The sequence below is a fragment of the Myotis myotis genome, unplaced genomic scaffold, assembly GCF_014108235.1.
Source record: "Myotis myotis isolate mMyoMyo1 unplaced genomic scaffold, mMyoMyo1.p scaffold_m19_p_3, whole genome shotgun sequence".
Taxonomy (NCBI): Eukaryota; Metazoa; Chordata; class Mammalia; order Chiroptera; family Vespertilionidae; genus Myotis; species Myotis myotis.
In genome coordinates, this window is record NW_023416335.1 from 62,674,491 (window position 1) to 62,698,260 (window position 23,770).

A 23,770-nucleotide genomic window follows, 5' to 3' on the forward strand; every position below is an offset into this window, starting at 1 on the left:
TGCAGGCAGTAGCAGATCAATGATTCTCTCTCATCATTGATGTTTCTATCTCTCTCTCCCTCTCCCTTCCTCTCTGAAATCAATAAAAATATACATTTAAAAAAGGCTAAATGACACTTTTTAAAAATCCATCTATATTCTTTAATGGCACTTGCTTTACTTTGCATTGAATTTTCTCTTGTTGATACCTCATATTCTCCTACCAATGTGTTAGTTTTTTGATAAAGTAACTGTTATTATGCTATATATCTTCATATCAGTCCCCAACAGATACCTTGCTCCAAATAAATATTTAAAACATGTTTAACTATTTAATTTGTTGAATTGAAAGAACTATGTACGAAAAAACCCCGCTAAATTTACCTTTACAATAAAGAATACATTTCCATTCATCTTTTAAAAGTATTTTACTTTTCTTTCAATGAATATGATGTCTCCTATTCATTTACAGTATTCCATAAAAATTTCAGAAGCACTGCAGAAGTGACATAACTATTGATGTGTTTTGACTTCCTGCAAAGTGGAGAAGGTTTATTTTTTGTCAATTATTTCTAAGGAATGACTATTCTTTCCTTGAACTGGCTTATGTGTACTCTAACAATTCTAACACAACCTGACACTAAATGGAACTAAATGGCAGAATAAATTATTATTAGAAAAAGACAGTTGCCGAAACCGGTTTGGCTCAATGGATAGAGCGTCAGCCTGCGGACTGAGAGGTCCCGGGTTCAATTCCGGTCAAGGGCATGTACCTGGGTTGCGGGCACATCCCCGGTGGGGGATGTGCAAGAGGCAGCTGATCGATGTTTCTCTCTCATCGATGTTTCTAACTCTCTCTATCTCTCTCCCTTCCTCTCTGTGAAAAATCAATAAAATATATTAAAAAAAAAAAAAAGACAGCATGTTTCTGTTGGGCTATACAATGGAACTGACTCAAAATAAAATGCAGGAGCTAGAGCTCCCTCCCCACAATGTGATATTTAGTTTGATAACCACTTTATCACTTTAGCGGAAACTTTTCTATAAATAGCCGTAGAACATTAGAGCAGGAGCACATACACCATCAGCACAGCCAAAACACACACAACTTTACCCTTCAGTCAGTCTTTTAAAGGTCTTATTAATTATCTTAATTTCTCACATGTCAATTTTGCTTAGTTTTCATTAGTTTTGCCATATATATAATCACAAATTCTCAGAAAATAAGGTGCTCAGGTTTCACCCTAGGATCTAGTGAATGTTCAGAGTCCAACTCAGCAGATCTGAGATTCTGAATTGCTAATAAGCTCTCAGTTAATGCCAATGCTGCTAACATAATGACTGAACTTCAAGAAATAAGAAACTACACAGTTAAAAGAAATAAAAGTTTAATTAAATTAAAAAAAATAAAATAAACAAAGAAAAACATCCCTAAATCACCCTCTTGAGATAAGATGAAATTGGATACAATTTGAAGGGATAGCTATAAAATTAATGTATCTCATATTTTAGCATAATATAAATTCCTTTATTTGGAAAGAAAGTGCACTTATTGAATGATTCTTAATGCTAACTATACATTATAATTCTGTGGTGAAATTTGAAAAATTAATGTGGACTTTTGCTCTGTGCATGATGAAGTAACAGGGACTACATGTAACCTTTAATCTTAAACAAACAGAAATTGGACAAAATATATGAAACAACAGTTTTCAGTCATTGCGCAAAAGAAGCAATTGCCGTGAACCCTGAGCAGAGGAGGACACATGAAGGGAACCTTATGAATGCTCCAATTTTTGTCAGGAAGGACGCTCTGCTCTCTGGAGTGCAGGTGGGTGCATAGGTGATCTTTGTGGACTTGCTGAGTTGAGGACAAGAAACTGGCATTCAAAAACCTAGGTGGATGGAAGTTCTGTGAAAGGTGTCTTACTATGAGAAAAACATGCATAGAAAAAGAACTTAGAACTCCAGACATTTGGATTGGGGGCAGGCGTTGGAGGGGAGAGAGAGGTTAATTTTTGTTAGTGAGTGAAAGAAAAGACAGAAAAGAGAGAACTACCTGAGGGAAAAAGAAATATATTATTTGAGAGTGAACAAAAAATCAAATACCACTAAATGTTTGAAGTAAAGAGAGAGGAAAAAGGAGGCAGTAAAGTTTACTAAATCCTCCACTTTCATGCACATTCACTAGGTCATCATTAATGTTAAAGAAATAAAAATAAAGCTTGCATACAAATTTTACTTATTTAATATCCTCATGATAACATATATATGGAACTCTGTGCTGCCAGAAAAAAAACAAAAAGGATAAAATAGGGATGTCTAATAAGCAACTTGTCTCACTTGAAGATATATTTAATTCAAGTTGGACCTTCCCTATCTTATCCTATCTAATAATAGACAAACATGGTAATTAACCGTACCTCCAAAATGCTTCCCATTGGCTAATCAGGGTGAAATGCAAATTAACTGCCAAGAAAGATGGCGGCTGGCAGCCACGCAGCTGAAGCGAACAGGAGGCTTGCTTGCTCCAGTGATGGAGGAAGCCAAGGTTCCCAGCCTGCCGCTGCCCAGCTCTGAGCTGCACTCTAAGCAACTATGCTGCAATTATAGAAGCTAAACAAACCCCAGAAACCTGCTTTCAGCCAGCCGGGCTTCAGAGCTGGAGCCGAGCCTCAGAGCTAACATGCCAGTACAGTGGTGGTGGTGGGAGCCTCTCCTGCCTCCTCAGCAGCGCTAAGGATGTCTGACTACAGCTAGGTCTGCTCTCCGCTGGCAAGTGGACATCCCCCAAGGGCTGCTGGGCTGCCAGAGGGATGTCTGACTGCCAGCTTAGACCCAGAAACCCACCCACGCCTCTGGTCAAGTCCTCCAGAGTCAAATACCCGCCCATCTGCATGGGCCTCGCCTAGCATGCAGCCCCGCCCACCCTGTGCATGCAGCCTCCTGCTGATCGGTCATTACAGTGTGATGGCCGTGATGACCACAGGCTTTTTATATATAACTAGAGGCCTGGTGCACAAAAATTTGTGCACTAGGGGGTTTCCCTCAGCCAGGTCTGTGCCCTCACAGTCTGGGAACCCTCAGGGGACGACCACCTGCTGGCTTAGGTCCGCTTCCCAGGGGAACGGGCCTAAGCTGCAGTTAGACATCCCTAGTGCTGCTGAGGAGGTGGGAGAGGCTCCCACCTCCACTGCTGTGCTGGCAGCCGTCAGCCTGGCTGTGGCTGAGCCGAGCTCCCCCTGTGGGAGCACACTGACAACCAGGGGGCAGCTCCTGCATTGAGCATCTGGCCCCGTGGTGGTCAGTGTATGTCATAGTGACCAGTCATTCCCAGTCGTTCTGCTGTTAGGGTCAATTTGCATATTACCCTTTTATTATATAGGATAGATGAGGATAATATATCTTCTTATATAGGATATAAAGTAAGTATGGAGATTATACTTGAGATTTTATATTTTTCTAAGTGAATGAAAATGTTCCCATTTCTTTCTGGTTTTATCACCCACATATTCATAGAGTGGATTACACCACTCTTTCAAATGTGTCTTCCATTTCTTCTCCTTCAATATTTTTCTCACGTGTTATATTGTCAGGAACACATATGAAAAAAATACTAAAAATAAGCTTTGTGATCCAACATCTAAGGCGTAATTTATGTATAAAAAATATTGAATGGCTAGGTTGTAGTTTATATCACAAGATATACATCCCACTTGAAGTGGTGCTATATAATGAGTAAACATTCTCTGATCTTTTTTACTAAAGGGAAATATGTTGCCAATCAGCAGTATGCCAGATAAGTACTGATCTCATAAAAATTTGATAAAATAAGTGTTATTTCTCATGTTCAAAGAAAGAGGAGAAAAAGGCAAGAAAGAAAATCATAGTTAATTAAAAAACAAAATAATTATTATATATTTCTTTCCTAGAAAACTTGTTTTTAACTTTTGATTGCACAATAAAAAGAATTAAATTTCATTTTTTTAAAAATCAAGTTTTGTACAATCTATTTTATTAATATAATTCTATAACTTTATGTCCTGATAAATACAAAATGTAAAAAATAATTTAACCCATTTTCAGAAATTTAAGTATTTTTTTCCATGAAGGATGTAAGTTTTCACAGTACTCTGCTCTGTTCTTCCATATGTCATATTTGATTTCATTTTTGTTTTCCATTTCCTTGTCTGCTTTTATCAGTCCAGTACGTGATACAGGTGAACAGCCCTGACATTTAAAGCAGAAGAGCTTACATACCATGCACTTGGCATTCAGAATTACATTTTCTGGCTGGAAGCCTCCAACTTAACTCCTTTGTAAGCATTAAACCATTTATTTAGAAAATCATATCAGAAAGCAATATTTACATTTTTTAATCCCATTCTGTTTTCTTTCTTTTTTTCTTGTCTATTTTTTCTTTATTCATTAAGGTATTACCTATGTGTCCTTATCCCCCTAAGGCCCCCCAACCCCCACTCATGCCCTCACCCCACTGTTGTCCGTGTCCATTGGTTAGGCTTAAATGCATGCATACAAGTCCTTTGGGTGATCTCTCCCCATTATTCCCACCCTCCCCTACCTTCCCTCTTAGGTGTGAGCATCTAATCAATGCTTCTCTGTCTCTGGATCTGTCTTTGTATATCAGTTTATAGTGATCATTATATTCCATAAATGAGTGAGATCGTGTGATATTTATCTTTCTCTGACTGGCTTATTTCACTTAGCATAATGCTCTCCAGTTCCATCCATGCTGTTGCAAATGATAAGAATTCCTTCTTTTTTTTTTTTTTTACTGCAGTGTAGTATTACATTGTGTAGGTGTAACACAGTTTTTTAATCCACTCATCTACTGATGGGCACTTAGGCTGTTTGCAATTCTTAGCTATGGTGAATTATGCTGCCATGAACATACGGGTGCATATATCCTTTCTAACTGGTGTTTCTAGTTTCTTGGGATCTATCCCTAGAAGTGTGATCACTGGATCAAATGGGAGTTCCATTTTTAGTTTTTTGAGGAAACTCCATACTATTCTCTACAGTGGCTGCACCAGTCTGCATTCCCACCAGCAGTGCACAAGGGTTGCTTTTTCTCCACATCCTCACCATCACTTGTCATTTGTTGATTTGTTAATGATAGCCATTCTTACAGATGTGAGATGGTACCACATTGTCATTTTGATTGGCATCTCTCGGATGATTAGTGACTTTGAGCATGTTTTCACATATCTCTTGGCCTTCCTTATGTCCTCTTTTGAAAGATATCTATTTAGGTACGTTACACATTTTTTATTGGGTTGTTTATCTTTCTTTTGTTAAGTTCCCTGTAAATGTTGGAGATTAAACCCTTATCGGAGATACCATTAGCAAACATGTTCTCCCATGCAGTGGGCTTCTTGTTGTTTTGTTGATGGTTTCTTTTGCTGTGCGGAAGCTTTTTATTTTGATGTAGTCCCATTTGTTTATTTTCTCTTTAGTTTCCATTGCCTTAGGAATTGTATCGGTGAAGATATTGCTTCGGCATATGTCTGAGATTTTGCTGCCTGTGAATCCCTCTAATATTTTTATGGTTTCCTGTCTTATGTTTAAGTCCTTTATCCATTTTGAGTTTATTTTTGTGTATGGTGTAAGTTGGTGGTCTATTCTGTTTTCTAAAAGAATGAAATGACACACCAGGAAAACATACTTTACTTAGAGAATTATATAAATACACACTTATTATGGTTCTACACAATAAAACATTTCTTTTCATTTATGTTAACACAATACTTGCAAAGACATTCCTATTTTTTTTCCAAGTCAATTTGAAATTACAGTTATGTGCATGTTTAAGATTTACTCAGTTCTTTAGGAGTATGCACATTTTTGATAGTCATTCAAAATAAATACTCTCCAAATTAAATAAACTTATTTTTGACAGCATTTGATTATATTATACAATGTCACATATTTTTACGTACAACAGTAAATGCTGTTATATTTGCTGTTTAAAAATTGTTTAAATAATCTAATTTTATAGGATGTGTTATATTATGCTCAATAAATAAAATGAATTGCTTTAATTTCATAAAAATATTTAGTTTGTTAGGCAATCTTTAATCATATCCTTGCTTTATTGAGAAAATATAAAATGGAATAGAGAGGAAATGAATAAAGGAAGGCTTTCTCACATCTGCCTCATATTTTTTCCTATAGTGCACAAATGTCAGAGATCTCTCTAAGGGAATGCAGATTAAAGTAAGATGTGTGGCTATATTTATTAGATTTACTGAATGAATTTTATTTGGAATTACTGAATGTATTCAAATGAAATAAAAAGTATATTCAAAATCGAAACATGAACTTTTTAAAATTTATGCATGCCATGTTTATCCTTCCCTGAAGAGAATGAGAGTATTTTGCACAGTAATGACATGCAGTTTTAAAGACAGGACATTTTCTTCTGCTGACTAGTAATATATTTATATTGTTTTTAGTGTCTCAGGAATTAAAACAATACTTATATATTAATTCAGATCCGTTATTGTAAATTAGATTGCCAACTTTATCACTTAATTTAATTAAAAATTTTGGATTGAAATGTAGTACATTTTGTTATAATCAATCTATATCTATACTAATAAAAGGGTAATATGCTAATTAGATCAGACATCTTCTGGACGTCCTTACAGACAAAGCCATGGTGCAGGGGCTGAGGCAGAGGTGGTTAAGGGCAATCAGGCCTGCAGGGTGATCAGTTGGGGGTGATCAGGCCGGCAGGGGAGGGTAGTTAGTGGGACATCAGGCCGGCAGGGGGAGCTCTTAGGAGGAGATCAGGCCGGCAGGGGGGAGCAGTTAGGGGGCAATCAGGCTAGCAGGAAGAGGCAGTTAGAGGTGATTAGGTTGGCAGGCAGAAGTGGTTAGGGGCAATCAGGCAGGCAGACAGGCAGGCGAGTGGTTAGGAGACAACAGTCCCAGATTGCTAGAGGAATGTCTGACTGTAGGTTTGTGGGATTGGGCCTAAACCAGCAGTTGAACACTCCCCAAGGGGTCCTGGTTTGGAGAAGTTGCAGGCCTGGCTGAGGGACACCTCTCCCGTGCATTAATTTCATGCACCAGGCTTCTAATCTACACTAATAAAAGACAAAGATGCTAATTGATTGTACCTTCACTACGCCCAAGCCACACCCACCAGCCAATCAGAGAGACTATATGCAAATTAACCCAACCAAGATGGCGGCCCACAGCCATGGAACTGGAGCAAGAAGGAGGCTTGGTTGCCTGGGTGATGGAGGAAGCCAAGCTTCCCTCCTTCCCTGAGCCGGCTGTGGACTCTGCTCATAGCAACAAAGTTTCAATTATAGAAGAAAAATAAATCCCAGATACCTACTTCCAGCCAGCCTCCACATGGAGCTTGGGTGGCTGGGGGCCATGGCCAGCCTGCAAACAGCCATCAGCTCCTCACCCAAGATGGCCACACCCTCATGGGGTGAGGGTCCCCACTGGGGGGCTTGACCAGCCTGCAAACTGCCATCAGCCACTCACCCAGACTGGAAAGGCACCCCAGCAGGACCTGCCACCTTGAAGGGGCTGGAGCCAGCCTGAAAATGGCCCTCAGCCCCTCACCTAGGCTGGCCACACACTCATGGGGTGAGGGTCCCTGCTGGGGGGCTTGGCTAGACTGTAAACAGCCATAAGCCCCTCACCCAGGCTGGCCAGGAAGCCCAGCGGGGACCCCCACCCTGAAGGGGCTGTGGCCAGCCTGCAAACAGCAATCAGCCCCTCACCCAGACTGGCCAGGCACTCCTATATAATAAAAGGGTAATATGCAAATTGACCCTAACAGCAGAGTGACTGGGAAACACTGGTCACTATGACACACACTGACCACCAGGGGGCAGATGCTCAATGCAGGAGCTGCCCCCTGGTGGTCAGTGCGCTCCCACAGTCGGAACTCTGCTCAGCCACAAGCCAGGCTAAAGGCCGCCAGTACAGCGGTGGTGGTAGGAGCCTCTTCTGCCTCCTCAGCAGTGCTAAGGATGTCCGACTGCAGCTTAGGCCTGCTCCCCGCTGGCAAGTGGACATCCCCTGAGGGCTGCCAGGCTTCCAGAGGGATGTCTGACTGCCAGCTTAGGCCTGCTCCCCGCTGGCTAGTGGATATCCCTTGAGGGCTCCCAGGCTGCCCGATGGATGTCTGACTGCCAGCTTAGGCCCAATCCCCCAGGGAGCGGGCATAAACCAGCAGGTGGACATCTCCTGAGGGGTCCCAGATTGCAAGAGGGCCAGACCAGGCTGAGGGACCCCACCAAGTGCACAAATTTTTGTGCACTGGGCCTCTAGTCCTATCTAATAAAAGACAAAAAGGGTAATTAACTGTACCTCCGTTACGCTTCCCATTGGCTAATCAGGGCGATATGCAAATTAACTGCCAACAAAGATGGCTGCCGGCAGCCATGCAGCTGAAGCGAGCAGGAGGCTTGCTTGCTCCAGTGATGGAGGAAGACAAGGTTCCCCGCCTGCCACGGCTCAGCTTGAGCCAGAAAGCAACAGTGTTTCAATTATAGAAGCTAAACAAACCCCAGATACCTGTTTTCAGCTGGCCAGGGCCTCGAAGCTGGAGTGGCAACAAAGTTTCAATTATAGAAGGTAAACAAACCCCAGAATAAAAAAAATAAAAAAAATAAAAAAGGAGAGACTGGGAGCTTCTGTTGCTGGCGGGCTTGGCCAGCCTGAAAACCTTCAGCCCCTCATCCAGACTGGGCAGGCACCCCAGTGGTGACCCCCACCGTGAAGGGGGTGTGACCAGCTGCAAACAGCCATCAGCCCCTCACCCAGGCTGGCCAGGCCCTCCAGTGGGGACCCCTACCCTAAAGGGGGTGCGAGCAGCCTGAAAACAGCCATCAGCCCACTTCCAGGCTGGCCAGGCACCCCAGTAGGGACCCCCCACCCTAAAGGGGGTGCAGGCAGCTTGAAAACAGCCATCAACCTCTCACCCAGGCTGGCCAGGCACCCAAGCGGGACCCCTACCCTGATCCGGGACACCATTCAGGGCAAACAAGCTGGCCCCCACCCGTGCACCAGGCCTCTATCCTATATAGTAAAAGGGTAATATGCAAACTGACCCTAACAGCGGAAAGACTGGGAATGACTGGTCACTATGACACACACACTGACCACCAGGGGGCAGACACTCAATGCAGGAGCTGCCCTCTGGTGGTCAGTGAGCTCCCTCATGGGGGAGCTTTGCTCAGCCACAAGCCAGGCTGATGGCTGCCAGTACAGTGGTGGTGGTGGGAGCCTCTCCTGCCTCCTCAGCAGTGCTAAGGATGTCCGACTGAAGCTTAGGTCTGCTCCCCGCTGGCAAGTGGACATCCCCCGAGGGATGCCAGGCTGCCAGAGGGATGTCTGATTGCCAGCTTAGGTCCAATCCCCTGGGGGGCAGGCCTAAGCCAGCAGGTGGTCATCCCCCAAGGTTTCCCAGATTACGAGCTGGCACAGGCCGGGCTGAGGGACCTCCCCTCCCCACGAGTGCACAAATTTTTGTGCACCCGGCCTCTAGTATCTATATAAAAGCCTAATTGACCTTTATAATGGAAATACTAGAATGAACAGAACTAGTCAACCAGTCGCTATGATGCACACTGACCACCAGGGGGCACACACTCAACGCAGGAGCTGCCCCATGGTGGTTAGTGTGCTCCCACAGCCAACCTCCCATGGCCAACCAACCTCCTGGTCTCTCCCCCCAGCTGGCAAACCTCCCACAGTCCCTCACCCCTTCTTCCCCGTGTCTGGCAGGGGGCCTGCAGCCCCCTAGGTCCTGGCCGGCAGGTCCCCAGGCCCCATCCGAGAGCTGGCAGGCCCTGGCCAGCAGCAGGCAGGACTTGGCCAGCCCAGCCTCAATTGGGACTGGGTGAGATGGCCCTAATAAGCCCTGATTGCCCCCATGCACGAATTTCATGCACTGGGCCTCTAGTAAGATAATATCACCCCAAATCTTACTCCCTTACCTAAGAAGCCCCAAAGCAGTAGAAAGCCCAGATGACTATTATTATTATTATTATTTTAATATATTTTATTGATTTTTTTTTACAGAGAGGAAGGGAGAAGGATAGAGATTTAGAAACATCAATGAGAGAGAAACATCGATCAGCTGCCTCCTGTACACTCCCTACTAAGGATGTGCCCGCAACCAAGGCATATGCCCTTGACCGGAATCGAACCTGGGAGCCTTCAGTCCACAGGCCGACACTCTATCTACTGAGCCAACCGGTTAGGGCAGATGACTACTATTGTGATGTTTCTTGACTTGTTGCCTAGAGAGGTGATGGTTCTCAAAGTGATGTCCCTAAGCCAGCAATATCAGATCCCCTGCAACTGGTTAGAAATGCACATTTTAGCCCCCAGGTTTTTATGATGCAACTAAATTATGAGAACCACTGGCCTAGAGTGTCTCTCATCCTCTTGTAATCATTTCCAAAATTAGCTGCACTTATACAACAACCATACCTTCCTTCTCAGAATGTTGTTCATTTTCCATGAGAAGTAAAGACAAAAATAGCCTATTGGTCTCAAAATTAATCTCTGCTAATTTAAAATATGTACTTGTTCTAAATTGTTTTCTCATACTTCAGAACATAAAAGCTAATTTTTATATGAGTGCTGTATAATATTTTTTAAGTTATTTACATCAGAGTTCAAACCCAGGCACTACCATTTATTTACTGGCAATCTGATCTTAAAGCTCTGCTAATTGTACTATCCACAACTGTAGAAATGGATATTGATATCCAGAGATTTTGTGTAGATTAAATGAATAGATGAAATAAAGTACTTCTTGTAAAGTGCTTATCACAATGTAAGTACTCAATACCTGTATACCCTTTCATATATATATTTTCATTTTTTCCCTTGCAAATAGTCTTCATGGTTCTCAAAGTAAGGTTTTAAAATATTTTTTAAAAGGGTTATTTTATTCAGTAGCTCTGAAATGTATAAAGCATGCCTCTTGTTATCTTTCTCTGAATACTATGTCGTAATTCCTAAATGCTTTCATTTGACCCAATTATATATGTCCTCGTGTGTAATTTTGCCAGTCTATTTTGTGTCTCTATGGAGGTATCAAGAACTTGAAGGTAGAAAGCATCATTAGTGTTTGCCTTAATGCTAGTAGAAAGCTTGGCAGATAGCGTGCACTTATTTATAGCAGACCACCTAGCCACCTCTGTACAACAGTCTTTTTACCTAGGTAGAAAATAGGTTATTTAGGCATTTTCATAATTATCCTTCATTTAGTTCTGCATTAATACAATTGGTAAGTGCTAGTCAATTTCACTTTTTGAATTTTAAACACTAACCCCTTTCATTCTGCTCTTACAAAGTCTAAATTATTTTCTTACTTTGGCTTACATTCTAGTAAGTCAGGAAGCTATTTACCATGTGCACTTCTATTTTCCAATGTTCTACTAAATCCAAAAGTTGCTACTAAAACTTATTTATTGTCTGCCACATATAATTGAAAATATTCCACTATTCCACAGTTTTCTGAAGTTATAATTTATTTTGTATGTTGATGACGATAATGTAACTTTCTTTTTCTCTTTACTTCCAACTCTTTATATTATGTGCCATTGACCTTCACACCAAAACTTTTTATTTCATATTTTTTAATAATGCCTATTTTATTTGCTCTATTACCATTTTATGGCCTATCCATACTCACTATTTCAGTCATCTTCTATATATATATTAAAGCATAAATATATTGAATAAGCATGGAGGACACTAGGGAGGGAATGACATTTTCTTGAGTCTTATGGTCAAAAATGTAGTATGATATCTAAAATTTCAATACAAATACTCCTGAAAAGGGCATTCCTATACCATGTTCATTCTGTTATTAAATACTTATTGTTTTTGAAAATTATTCTCTGTATGTGTATAATCAGGAGCAGCTACATTAAAATCACAGGCCTATGACTTGATATGTATATGACCTTAGGGAATTTTTTCAAGTTCTCCGTATCTCTGTTTCATCATCTATAAAATGTGGTTGATAATAACAGCACCTTCCCTCTAAGAGTGTTTTGAAAATTGAATGTATCAATGAATATACAACTAAATGTATCAATGAATATACAACCCATGGAAAACAGCTGTTAGTACTAGTATATTTACTGTAGTAATAATTATTAAGCATGATTTATTTTTGAAAAACAAACATTTGGGCTTCATGTTAAGGATAAAGGTGGTGCAAATACATAATTCTTGCATTTACAGCCTTATTTGAAAATAGGCCAGGAATCAAGAAATTTAGGCAACCTATGCTAAGTTATACATAGTTAGGACCATTGGAATGTAATACAAATATATATTTAAATTTTAGGGGAGAAAAGACACAAAAGTTATCAATACTAATTTTGTATTAACATACTGATTTTGCCAGTTATCAGATGACGAAAGTCTAACAAGTTACATAAACAACCCAAAATTCAGCTTTCTCATTGCAAGGAGAGAGACTAAATATGCTAGTTTCTTCTGATCTGTGAATTCACTTTCCGTGGTTTCAGTGAGCTTCAAATTGAAGAAACGTGAGTATGGTACAATAATATTTTGAGAGAGAGACCACATTCGCATAACTTTTATTACAGTCTATTGTTATAGTTGTTCCATTTTGTTATTAGTTATTGCTGTTAATATCTTACTATGCCTAATTTATAAATTGAACTTCATCACAGATATGCATGTGTAGGAAAAACATAGATTATAGAGGGTTTGGTATTATCCATGGTTTCCTATATCCAGTGTGTGTGTGTGTGTGGGTGGGGGGGGGTCTTGGAACATATCCCCTGCAAGTATCCCACTGGGGGAGGGGGGCTACTGTATTATTTTTTATTGTTGTTTCAAGATTTATATGTAATTTATATAAAGTACTGAGCATGCCAAATAATAGGAACACTATTGGTAGATACTTTTTTTTTTTTAATATATTTTATTGATTTTTTTTACAGAGAGGAAGGGAGAGAGATAGAGAGTTAGAAACATTGATGAGAGAGAAACATCGATCAGCTGCCTCCTGCACATCTCTTACTGGGGATGTGCCCGCAACCCAGGTACATGCCCTTGACCGGAATCGAACCTGGGACCCTTCAGTCTGCAAGCCGATGCTCTATCCACTGAGCCAAACCGGTTTCGGCAGTAGATACTTTTATTATTTATAATTTTAATATATATTAAGAACACAAAAATAGGATGTAAATTTGTAGACTAACAAATGGAGTTCTTAATATTCTGGAGCACAAAGAGAATTGAATGAATCAATTAGTACCAGATGTATCTGAATCTGTATATAGTACCAGGACTCCAACTGTCAAAACAAAAAATAAAATCATCATTATTATTAAAATATTATCACAATAAATACATTGTTTAATAAAAACTAAGTTTTAGAATCAACATGTAATTCATTCTAATTTTGAAATTAAAATATGACTCACATTATGCAGTTACATTTATAGGACACAAGTATTATCTTCAAACACTAATGGAAAGTCTATTATAAGTTCTCAAATATAACTTATTACTAACAATATTAAAGTATATATAGGGAAAATCAGTAAATGACTGGTTATAGCAGCATATTGATTTCTTGAGCTTATTTATGAACTATCATGTCTAAAAAATTTTCATTATTTGTCTCTAATTTATCATAAACCACTTTTTAAAAATATATTTTTACTAGAGGCCCAGTGCATGAAATTCGTACATGGAGGGGTCCCTCAGCCCAGACTGCACCCTCTTTCAATCTGGAACTACTGGCTCCTAACGGCTTGCCTGCGTGCCTGCCTGCCTGATTGCCCCTAACAACTTGCCTGCCTACCTGATTGCCCCTAAGCCCTCTGCCTGCCTGCCTGCCTGATGTCCCTAACTGCTCACCTGCCTGCCTGGTTGCCCCTAACTACCTCTGCCTTGGCCTCCCTGCTGAGGCTTCATCTAGAATGAAGTCCGGAATCGTTTGCTGTCTTGTCTAATTAGTATATTACACTTTTATTATTATTATAGATTAATTTCAGAGAGGAAGGGAGAGGGAGAGTGAGAGTTATAAACATCAATGATAAGAGAGAATCATTGATTGGCTGCCTCCTGCATACCCCCTACTGGGGATCAACCCTGCAAGGCAGGAATGTGTCCTGACCAGGAATCAAACTGTGACCTCTTGGTTTATAGTTGGATGCTTTACCTCTGAACCACATAGGCCAGGCTATCATAAACCACTTTTAAAAACTCTTCAAGATTAAGATATGTTTATTTTAATTGATGATATTGATATTTCTGCTTCACTTTATAAAAAATGTATGTGAATAGATAATGCTGGAGATTTTATGAAGTGCTAAAAAAGGAAAGGAGTGAATTTATAGAGAATGAATCATCTAATCTCTTCTCTTTAGAGAAAGTCTTAAAACTTATTTTATCCTAATATTTTTTTCTGGTTATTTACCTTACACATATTCATAATCAATTGTTCTTTTAAATCAGTTTAATTTTATATTTTATATTCTGTTAGTATGTTCTTGAATGAATTTGTAACATTACTTGTCAAATTGTAAGTTTCTCTCCTTTCATTATATTAAAGTATTTAAGATAACTAAAATTTCTCAATGAATATTAATTTCCCATTCCAATAATTTTCCTATCCATTCTCTTTTATGTTACCTATGTATCTTCTTGCCTGTGGCAATTATCATTCAGAATAGAATGGAACCTCAGATACCTAATAATTTTATAATTGACTAATAATGGTATAAGTGTGGAGACATTTATTAGTGATAACTAAAATGCAATATTCTTTTATGATAAAAATAATTTCAACGATTTTGAAGAAGCTATTTGGATAATGTCTCAGACAGAGTTGCTTTGTAATATAGGTTAAAAACAAAAATGTCTCCTCTGAATGAATTGCCTTTAGCCAGAAAACAGGCCCTGATCTGGGTGTACACAGCTCCAAGCCAATGGGAAACTCCTGGGGAAGGGAAGTGAGGTGGATTTCAGTCACACAGGATCCATGAGTGAGGAGCTACCCTATAAAGCACAAATTGTATAATTATGGAGGCCTTGGTCTCAGCTTCTCTCTACAACTATAGAAAGAAAAAAAGAGATAACAAAAAGCAAATTAGCGGGTAGTAGTTGTCTGCCCAGACCTCACACAGCAGCTATGACAACAAACACCACTATCCATACTAATAAAAGGGTAATATGCTAATTAGACCAGGTCGACTGGCCATCTTCTGGACGTCTGACTTCCTTCCAGACAAAGCCATGGTGGTGGGGGTTGAGATAGAAGCAGTTAGGGGTGATCAGGCTGGCAGGGGAGAGCAGTTATGGGTGAGATCAGGCTGGCAGGAGGTTAGGGGCAATCAGGCCAGCATGGGAGGACAGTTGGAGGTTACCAGGCCTGCAGGGGAGGGCAGTTAGGGGTGATAAGGCAGGTGTTAAGGCTGGGGGTAAACGGCCAGCAGGGGAAGGCAGTTGGGGGCATTAGGCAGGCAGGCAGGTGAATGGTTAGGAGACAGTGGTCTTGGATTATGAGAAGGATGTCTGACTGCCAGTTTAGGCCCAATCCCACAGGATTAACCAGCAGTCGGACATCCCCTGAGGGGTCTCGTTTGGAGAGGGTGCAGGCCGGGCGGAGGGATACCCTCCCATGCATGAATTTTGTGCACTGGGCCTCTAATTATCAATAAATACAGGTATGTGTAGAACAGAAATCCAAACATCAAAATGACCATCCTTCTCTTTCTTTAAAAAGAAAACCATCAGTAAAACCACCATGTGTAAAATGGGGAAAATAAAATGAGAGAAAACTACTAATATATGAATCTTGAGGAGCTGTCATGTTTAAATTTTAGAATGTTTAAATTTAATTTATTATATGATGTATATTTATTTATAACACAATGTATATGTATGTATTTTAAATTTATAACCTATTTGTGTGGGGGGGATGTTTTGTCATGTCATTTTTAAATTGCTAAGCTAAACTTTTATTTCTTAACAAAAAATTAAAATTTTGTCTTCTTAAGTAAGATTATGACCATTTAAATTATTAAAAGGTAGTTCATATTGCACTAAACATCTGGTGGCAGAGTGTAAGTATTTTTTTTTTTTCTCTTTAGAAAGTTTGACTTGGAAACCACTCCTTTTAATCCCCACTCCTTTTCCCCATGGTGATAAGTAAGCACACCCAGATAATATGTACCTTTCTAATCTCTCTTTCGGGAATTTTACTTTGATGGATCACCTAGAACCATTCTTAATGTTCTCTTGTCTTGCTTTCTCTCCCCTTTCCCCCTTCTTTCATTTCCTCTCCTCACTGCTCTCCTGTTTTCACACTTACTCACACACTCTCTTCTTCTATTTCATATGCTTATTTATTGTTCTATTTCCTGGGATTTTTTTAAATTTATTGTCATTTCTTTAATTTACAAGAGCCATTTCCTGTTTTAAGACTGCAACCTTTTATAAGCTTACTGCTAGATGTTAAATGGACTTAATATCATCTTTCAACTCTCTGAGCACATTCATTATTTTTTGCTTTTTACTCTTTGTTTTTAAAAATGTCTCCTGCTTCTGCCTTCAATTCACTTTCCTCTTGTTTATTGTATTTGTTTGTTTGTCCCTGATTTTTAATATGGAAGCTTTCTTAAAATGTCAGATGATTTTTGACATTTTTCTTGTATGTAAGAGGATGTACTATAAGACTAATTGAGAACTCTTGGTTATTATTGCTGATAAACTTCACTGTGAGTTGAGTTAAATACTTTAACTTATAGACTATTCCTGATGAATAACTGCACTTTTTTTTTTTTCCTTTGAGTTGGTCAATTTTCATCAAAAAGGAAACTTCATATATTTTGCAAGTAGGTAAATAAGTCTGGTCACCATTCTTGCATTTGAGTTGTGATATGGAACTGGGATTTCACTACCAACAGTATAAAATTTCATTTGATTTTTTAATATTAGTTCAATACATTAGCAAATAAATATGTCAAATTTAGTTAACTAGTTCAATATATTCAGAGAAGGGTGGTCATTTTGATGTTTGGATTTTATTTCCACACATACCTGTTTGTTTGTTTTTTAAAAAATATATCTTTACTGATTTCAGAGAGGAAGGGAGAGGGAAAGTAAGATAGAAACATCAATGATGAGAGAAAATCATTGATTGGCTTCCTCCTGCACATCCCCTACAGGGGATCAAGCCCACAACCCAGGCGTGTGCCCTTGACCAGAATCAAACCTGGGACCCTTCAGTCCTCAGGCTGATGCTCTATCCACTGAGACAAACCAGCTAGGGCCACACATACTTGTTTTTATTGATAATGGTTGTTTGTTGTCACAGCTGCTCTGTGGGGTCTGGGCATACCACTACTACTCAATAGTTTGATTTTGGTTATCTCTTTTCTTCTTTCCCATTTTATTTACTGATGTAGACTCATGCTTAACTTATCTTCTTTAAAATTAAGTTTATTGAAGGGACACAGGTACTTATTTGCATTTGAGCCACCCTTTCTCATTGGATATGCTAAATATTTAAGGTACTGTTAATATTGTTGTCTTATAAACTGTTCATTTGCCCTAAGGGTAAAATATAATTACTTATCTTAATAGGATCACTCTAATTTATTCTGAATAAATTGGTATTTATGAGCAGCTAGAAATTATATAACAAATATATATTTAGATTATGTTTGTCTAGTGTACTGTCTGCTGACAAAATCTATTACATGATGCATAACAACAAATACTTTCTTAAAATAAAATTATAGAGTGAATTGTAGTTTTCTCTGTAAGTACATTTCTTTCATTGGCTCACTTATTAAAATGTCAAAATTGGAAAAGAGTAATGGAAGAGGAAATATTGTCCTAAATGTCATGTCATTTTGTTGACAACAGGGACTGTGTAGCACTTATCTTTGATTCTCTAAATTTACTTTATTTAACTACTAGAGGCCCGGTGCACAAAATTCATGCATGGCAGGGCGTCCCCTCAGCCCAGTCTGTATCCTCTCCAATCCGGAACCTCTTAGGGGATATCTGACTGCAGGTTTAGGCCCAATCTTGGGGATTGGGCCTAAACTGGCAGTTGGACATCCCTCTCACAATCCAGAACCACTGGCTCCTGACTGCTCACCTGCCTGTTTGCCTGATCGCCCCTGACTGCCCCTCACCAAGAGCCTGATCATCCTAACAGCCTCTGCCTGCTGACCTGATTGCCCCTAACTGCCCCCACCCCCCATCTCCCGCCAGCCTGGTCACCCCACACAGCCTGCTCTTCAGTCGTTACTATTACTGTGATGGTGTCCCAGACAATTTGCATATTCCTCTATTATTAGTATGGATTAGTACTTGAGTTCCTATTATGGGCAATACAGTATTAGAGACAAGCTATGATCCATTGAAACTTACATACTAGGTGAGAGAAGACAAAAATAGGCAAATTTATACATAGTTTACATTAGTGATTATTGCCTTTAAAATTAGACAAGGAAAATGAGGATGATAATAAGCATATTGCTCTTTAAAAATTATATTTTATTGATTTTTTTACAGAGAGGAAGGGAGAGGGATAGAGAGTTAGAAACATTGATGAGAGAGAAACATTGATCAGCTGCCTCCTGCATACCCCCTGCGGGGATGTGCCCGCAACCAAGGTACATGTCCTTGACAGGAATCGAAACAGATCCTTCAGTGCGCAGGCCAATGCTCTATCCACTGAGCCAAACCAGTTAGGGTGGTCTTTTAAATATAACTCTATACAGACTTCTATAATAATGTGACATTTGAATTGATTCTGAAAGATGAATAGCATTGAGCTATGCAAATATCTAGATACAGAGCCTTCTAGTTGAAAGAAGAGCAATTGAAAATGTCCTAAGATGAAGCATGCTTATTGAATTCATGGGGTTACAAAGAGACCAGTGCCTTAAATGTAGTGAGAAAGGAGGGTTAAGGAGATAGCAGTATCTAGCTCATGAAATTTCTTAAAGACATATCTAGAGTTTCAGCATTTACTTTGAGTGAGATTCAAACTTATTAGAAAGTTTTGAATAGAGCAGTGACACCATCTGGCATTATTTGAGTTAAACATACTAGTAATTGTTACTATCCTCTATTATTTAATGCAGTTACCAGCTAGGAATAATTTTTTTAGAGCTAAGGAATTCTCAAGTTCAAATAGGAAAGTTATTTTGTATGTTAAGAGATCTTGGGAGATCTCTGAAAAATGCCAAATTAATTGGATAGGAACCAAATTATTTCCCAGGAATGAGAAACAGGAAAAAGTGTGTTTTTCCAAATGTAGCCAACAGTCTAAAAATTAAAACAACCACTCATATTAAGTTTTTTTTTTCATATCTGTATAAACTCTGAAGATAGGAAAATATGTATACTAATGAGTTAGTAATAAGTTAACAGGAAAAGTTCTGTTTATTCTACACCTGTGCATACCTGCTACTATAAATAAAATATGGTAATTTAAATATTTAGCAGAATGATTACTAGTATTTATGTCCTGAAGCAAATACATTTTAATGTTGGTAATAATAACAAACAGAAGAATCACAGCTTCCTTTCTCTTGCAAATATCTCCTTTTAGTGTCAGGAGGATTAAATGTCTTATACATATAATATGTTTATATTTCTTCCTTTAGAAACACTTCCATGTTTGCGTATCAATTTTGTAGTTGATGTATGTAAACTGCTTTGCAAATTCCAAATTGGTAAGTATAATTTTCTAAAATATATTTTCAGTATTTCTCTTATAACCAGTGCATTCAATAAATCTAAAAATATAATCTGGAACTAGCCTATACCAATAATTCCTTTATTACCTTATTAATATTTGCAAATCACCAAGGTCTATATTTTTCAAATATATACAACTAACATTACTTCTGTAATCAGATTAATAACGTCTAGTTCCTAATTTTATGAAGTATAATGGCTACCTCTAGGTGATGCTCATTAAATTTTCCAGACTCAAAAACTATTGTTAAATTATATTTAATGAATGGTCTTCTTAGGTTCTTACAAAAGTGTCATAGAAGTTTTATTTCTGCTTATCTCTATTTAGAGTAGCTTTTAAAAATTTTGCTTTTGGATTGATTTGAACATTTCTGTCTATCTGTAAAACACATTTGGATAAGAATGCAGATTTGTCTATGTAAATTAAAGAACATTTTTAATTATGATATAAATTTTATTATTTATTTACAGATTATACTTATGAGTAATGTATCTTTGACTGAAATCTTAAGAATTACTTTAGAAAATGTATGACAGATCACATTTTAAACTTCAGGCATTATACTCACATAGCCACAATTCAAATGTATAGAATGTTTATAAGATACTTTATGTTGTGATTTTTAGCTTAGGTTTCCTCATAGTTATACATGAGTGTTTATGGAATAAATAAACTCATTTCTGTACAGTCATTTAATTCTATCCTGGTTGTTTAATCAAATTTGCATTCCTACTTAATCAAATTTAGATATGCACATAGTGAAAGACATAAATATATGCATTTAGGCCAGATTTATGAGTCATATTTCTCTATAGAAAAAAAAAAAAGATTTGTTCTTTATAAGTTAATGTAATCGGGCAAGAATTTAAACTTAAGAGAAAGAATAAATGGGAAAAACATGTCTTTAATTATATTTAGATATCCTAGACATCTCCTCTCTTCTGGGTCATGAAGCCTAAGTAAATAGAATCAGTTGGGTTTTTAAAAAATATATTTTTATTGATTTTAGAGAGAAAGGGGGACAGAGAGAGAAACATCAGTGATGAGAGAGAATCACCAATTGGCTGTCTCCTGCTTGCCTCCTACTGAGGATCGATCCTGCAACCCAGCCATGTGCCCTGACCTGGAGTGGAACCTTGACCCTCTGGTTCATAGGTCGATGCTCAACCACTGAACTTACCAGGCAGGTAAGAATCATCATTTTTAAACAGAAAAGTAACTGCTAATATCTGAATAGCTTTACTTTTAATATACAAAGTAATCAATGAGTAAATATATGAGATGACAGCTAAATGTGTGACTTTTTTTTCAGGAAGCTTAAAGCTATTTTAGTTTATATTTTTGTTGTCAATTTTATATTTACTAGACATGAAAATCTCAATGCTAAAATTAAATATTTATTTAAATCTTTCCCAACTATTTTATATTGAATATTTACAATATAACTTTTCTATGTCTGTGCATGTGGAAATGTATATATGTGCTACTTATACACATACTTATACAAATGTCTATATAACAAAAGTAAGTTTGTTGTTGTTTTGGATTTATTTACTGCAGGGTTGAAATAGTTTTGTATATCTATTGGCTATTAGAAATCCCTCAAAGAAATGCATTACTTAGGGAGGCCTACCATAACCTAAGGCCATAAAATATTCTGTATTTTATTTCAATAACAATAAAATTTTCAAGTCTTTAAACTGTTTCAAAATTATATTGACATAAAATCTTTTACAATATTGCATTATTATACTTTTAATAAATTTAGTATCTTTATTTTCTAATGTCAGTAGGGATTTTTTTCTTAGTTTTGCAGAACAAAACTCAGTTGGTTAAAGCATCGCCACCATACACCAAGATTGTGGGTTCAATCCCCAGACAGGGCACATGTAAGAATCAACCAATGAATGCATAAATAAGTAGAACAACAAATCAATGTTTCTCTCTCCCCCCATTTCCCTCTCTCTCTTTCAAAAAATTAATTAAAAAATAACTACAGCAAACTTATTTTCTATTTCAGTCCTAAGGTTATCATAATAAACTAGAGGCCCGGTGCACAAAAATTTGTGCACTTGGGGGGGGGGGGAGGGTCCCTCAGCCCAGCCTATGCCCTCTTGCAGTCTGGGACCCCTCAGAGGATGTCCACCTGCTGGCTTAGGCCAGCTCCCTGGCAGATCGGGCCCAACCTGGCAGTCAGACATCCCTCTGGCAGCCCTCAGGGGATGTCCACTTGCCAGTGGGAAGCAGGCCTAAGCTGCAGTCAGCCATCCTTAGGGCTACTGAGGAGGCGGGAGATGCTCCCACCACCACTGCTGTACTGGCAGCCGTCAGCCTGGCTTGTGGCTGAGCAGAGCTCCCCCATGTGGGAGTGCACTGACCACCAGAGGGCAGCTCCTGCATTGAGCGTCTGCCCCCTGGTGGTCAGTGTGTGTCATAGTGACCAGTCATTCCCAGTCTTTCTGCTGTTAGGGTCAGTTTGCATATTACCCTTTTACTATATAGGATAGAGGCCTGGTGCATGGGTGGGGGCCAGCTGGTTTGCCTTGAAGGGTGTCCCGGATCAGGGTGGGGGTCCCGCTTGGGTGCCTGGCTGGCCTGGGTTAGGGACTGATGGCTGTTTTCAGGCTGGCCACACCCCCTTTAGGGTGCGGGATCCCCACTGGGGTGCCTGGCCAGTCTGGGTGAGGGGCTGAGGGCTGTTTTCAGGCTGGCCAAGCCACCTGGGTGACAGATGCTCCCAGCCTCTCATTTTTTCTTTCTTTTTTTTTATTCTGGGATTTATTTACCTTCTATAATTGAAACTTTGTTGCTTTGAGAGGAGCTCAGAGCCAGCCAGGGTGGGCGGGAGGGAAGCCTCCAGCTCGCTCCAGCTCTGTGGCCACGCTGGCAGAAAGCAGGTATCTGTGGTTTTTTTACCTTCTATAATTGAAACTTTGTTGCTTTGAGTGGAGCTCAGAGCCACTGCGGCATGGGGGAAGCTTGGCTTCCTCCATCATTGGGGCAACCAAGCCTCCTGCTTGCTCCAGCTCCGTGGCTACCAGCCGCCATCTTGGTTGGGTTAATTTGCATATAGTCGCTCTTATTGGCTGGTGGTGTGGCTTAAGATGTAGCAAAGGTACGGTCAATTTGCATGTTTGTCTTTTATTAGTGTAGATTCCTTCCTGCAGATGTCTCTGAAAGTTAAATCAATCTGGGTTCTGCTTTACCCATGCAGCTCATTATAAACCCCTACCTTGTCTTGAGCAATTTAGTTCTGCCACCAGAGTTCTGCTCCTCTGGTAGCATGAATAATATTTAAATCAAGTTGCTTTTTTAACCCTTTGAGTGCCAACCAATATCCTAGGAGCTATGCTAAAATTGCCAAGGCATTTTTGCTGATTTTACAGCAGTTTAGGAAAAAAATTATGAATCACAAGTAAATGAAGTTACATATTCAAAAACTTAAGGAAACCTTTACTACATTTGTTTTCTCCACTTAGGTGCCATCTGTCAATAAAGAGTGAACTACTAGCATCTAATAGTGACACTGCAGGGGAAGCGCGATAGCGCTCCTGGCACTTTTGTCGAAAGACAGGAGGAGCATGATCGTGCTTCCCCGCACTCTAGGGGTTAATGGTAGCATTTCTCATTGGCAGCTATTACAGAAATTTTCAGGGATTTATATACTCCCTCAATGTATTTTTATACTGAGATAAAGAGAGTGTCTTCATGCCTTCCTGGTATTAAAGGGGTGGCAAAGTGTTACTTTTGCTTCAACATTTCAATTTTCTGAAGTCTATGAATTCATGTTTCTGCATTAGGCAAAGTTCTGGAATCTTAATCTTGCTTGATATAGGCAATTTCCAGTGAATAATTACCCTGTAAGAAGTCCTCACAGATATTTAAGCCAGAACACGGAACCTGGATACTCTGTTCATACCAGTGCATCTGAGCTAACATTGTGGAGACATTTTTTAACTTGAGCCCCAATGATCTCTCCACTGGGTTTTAAATACCATTGCTAAATGC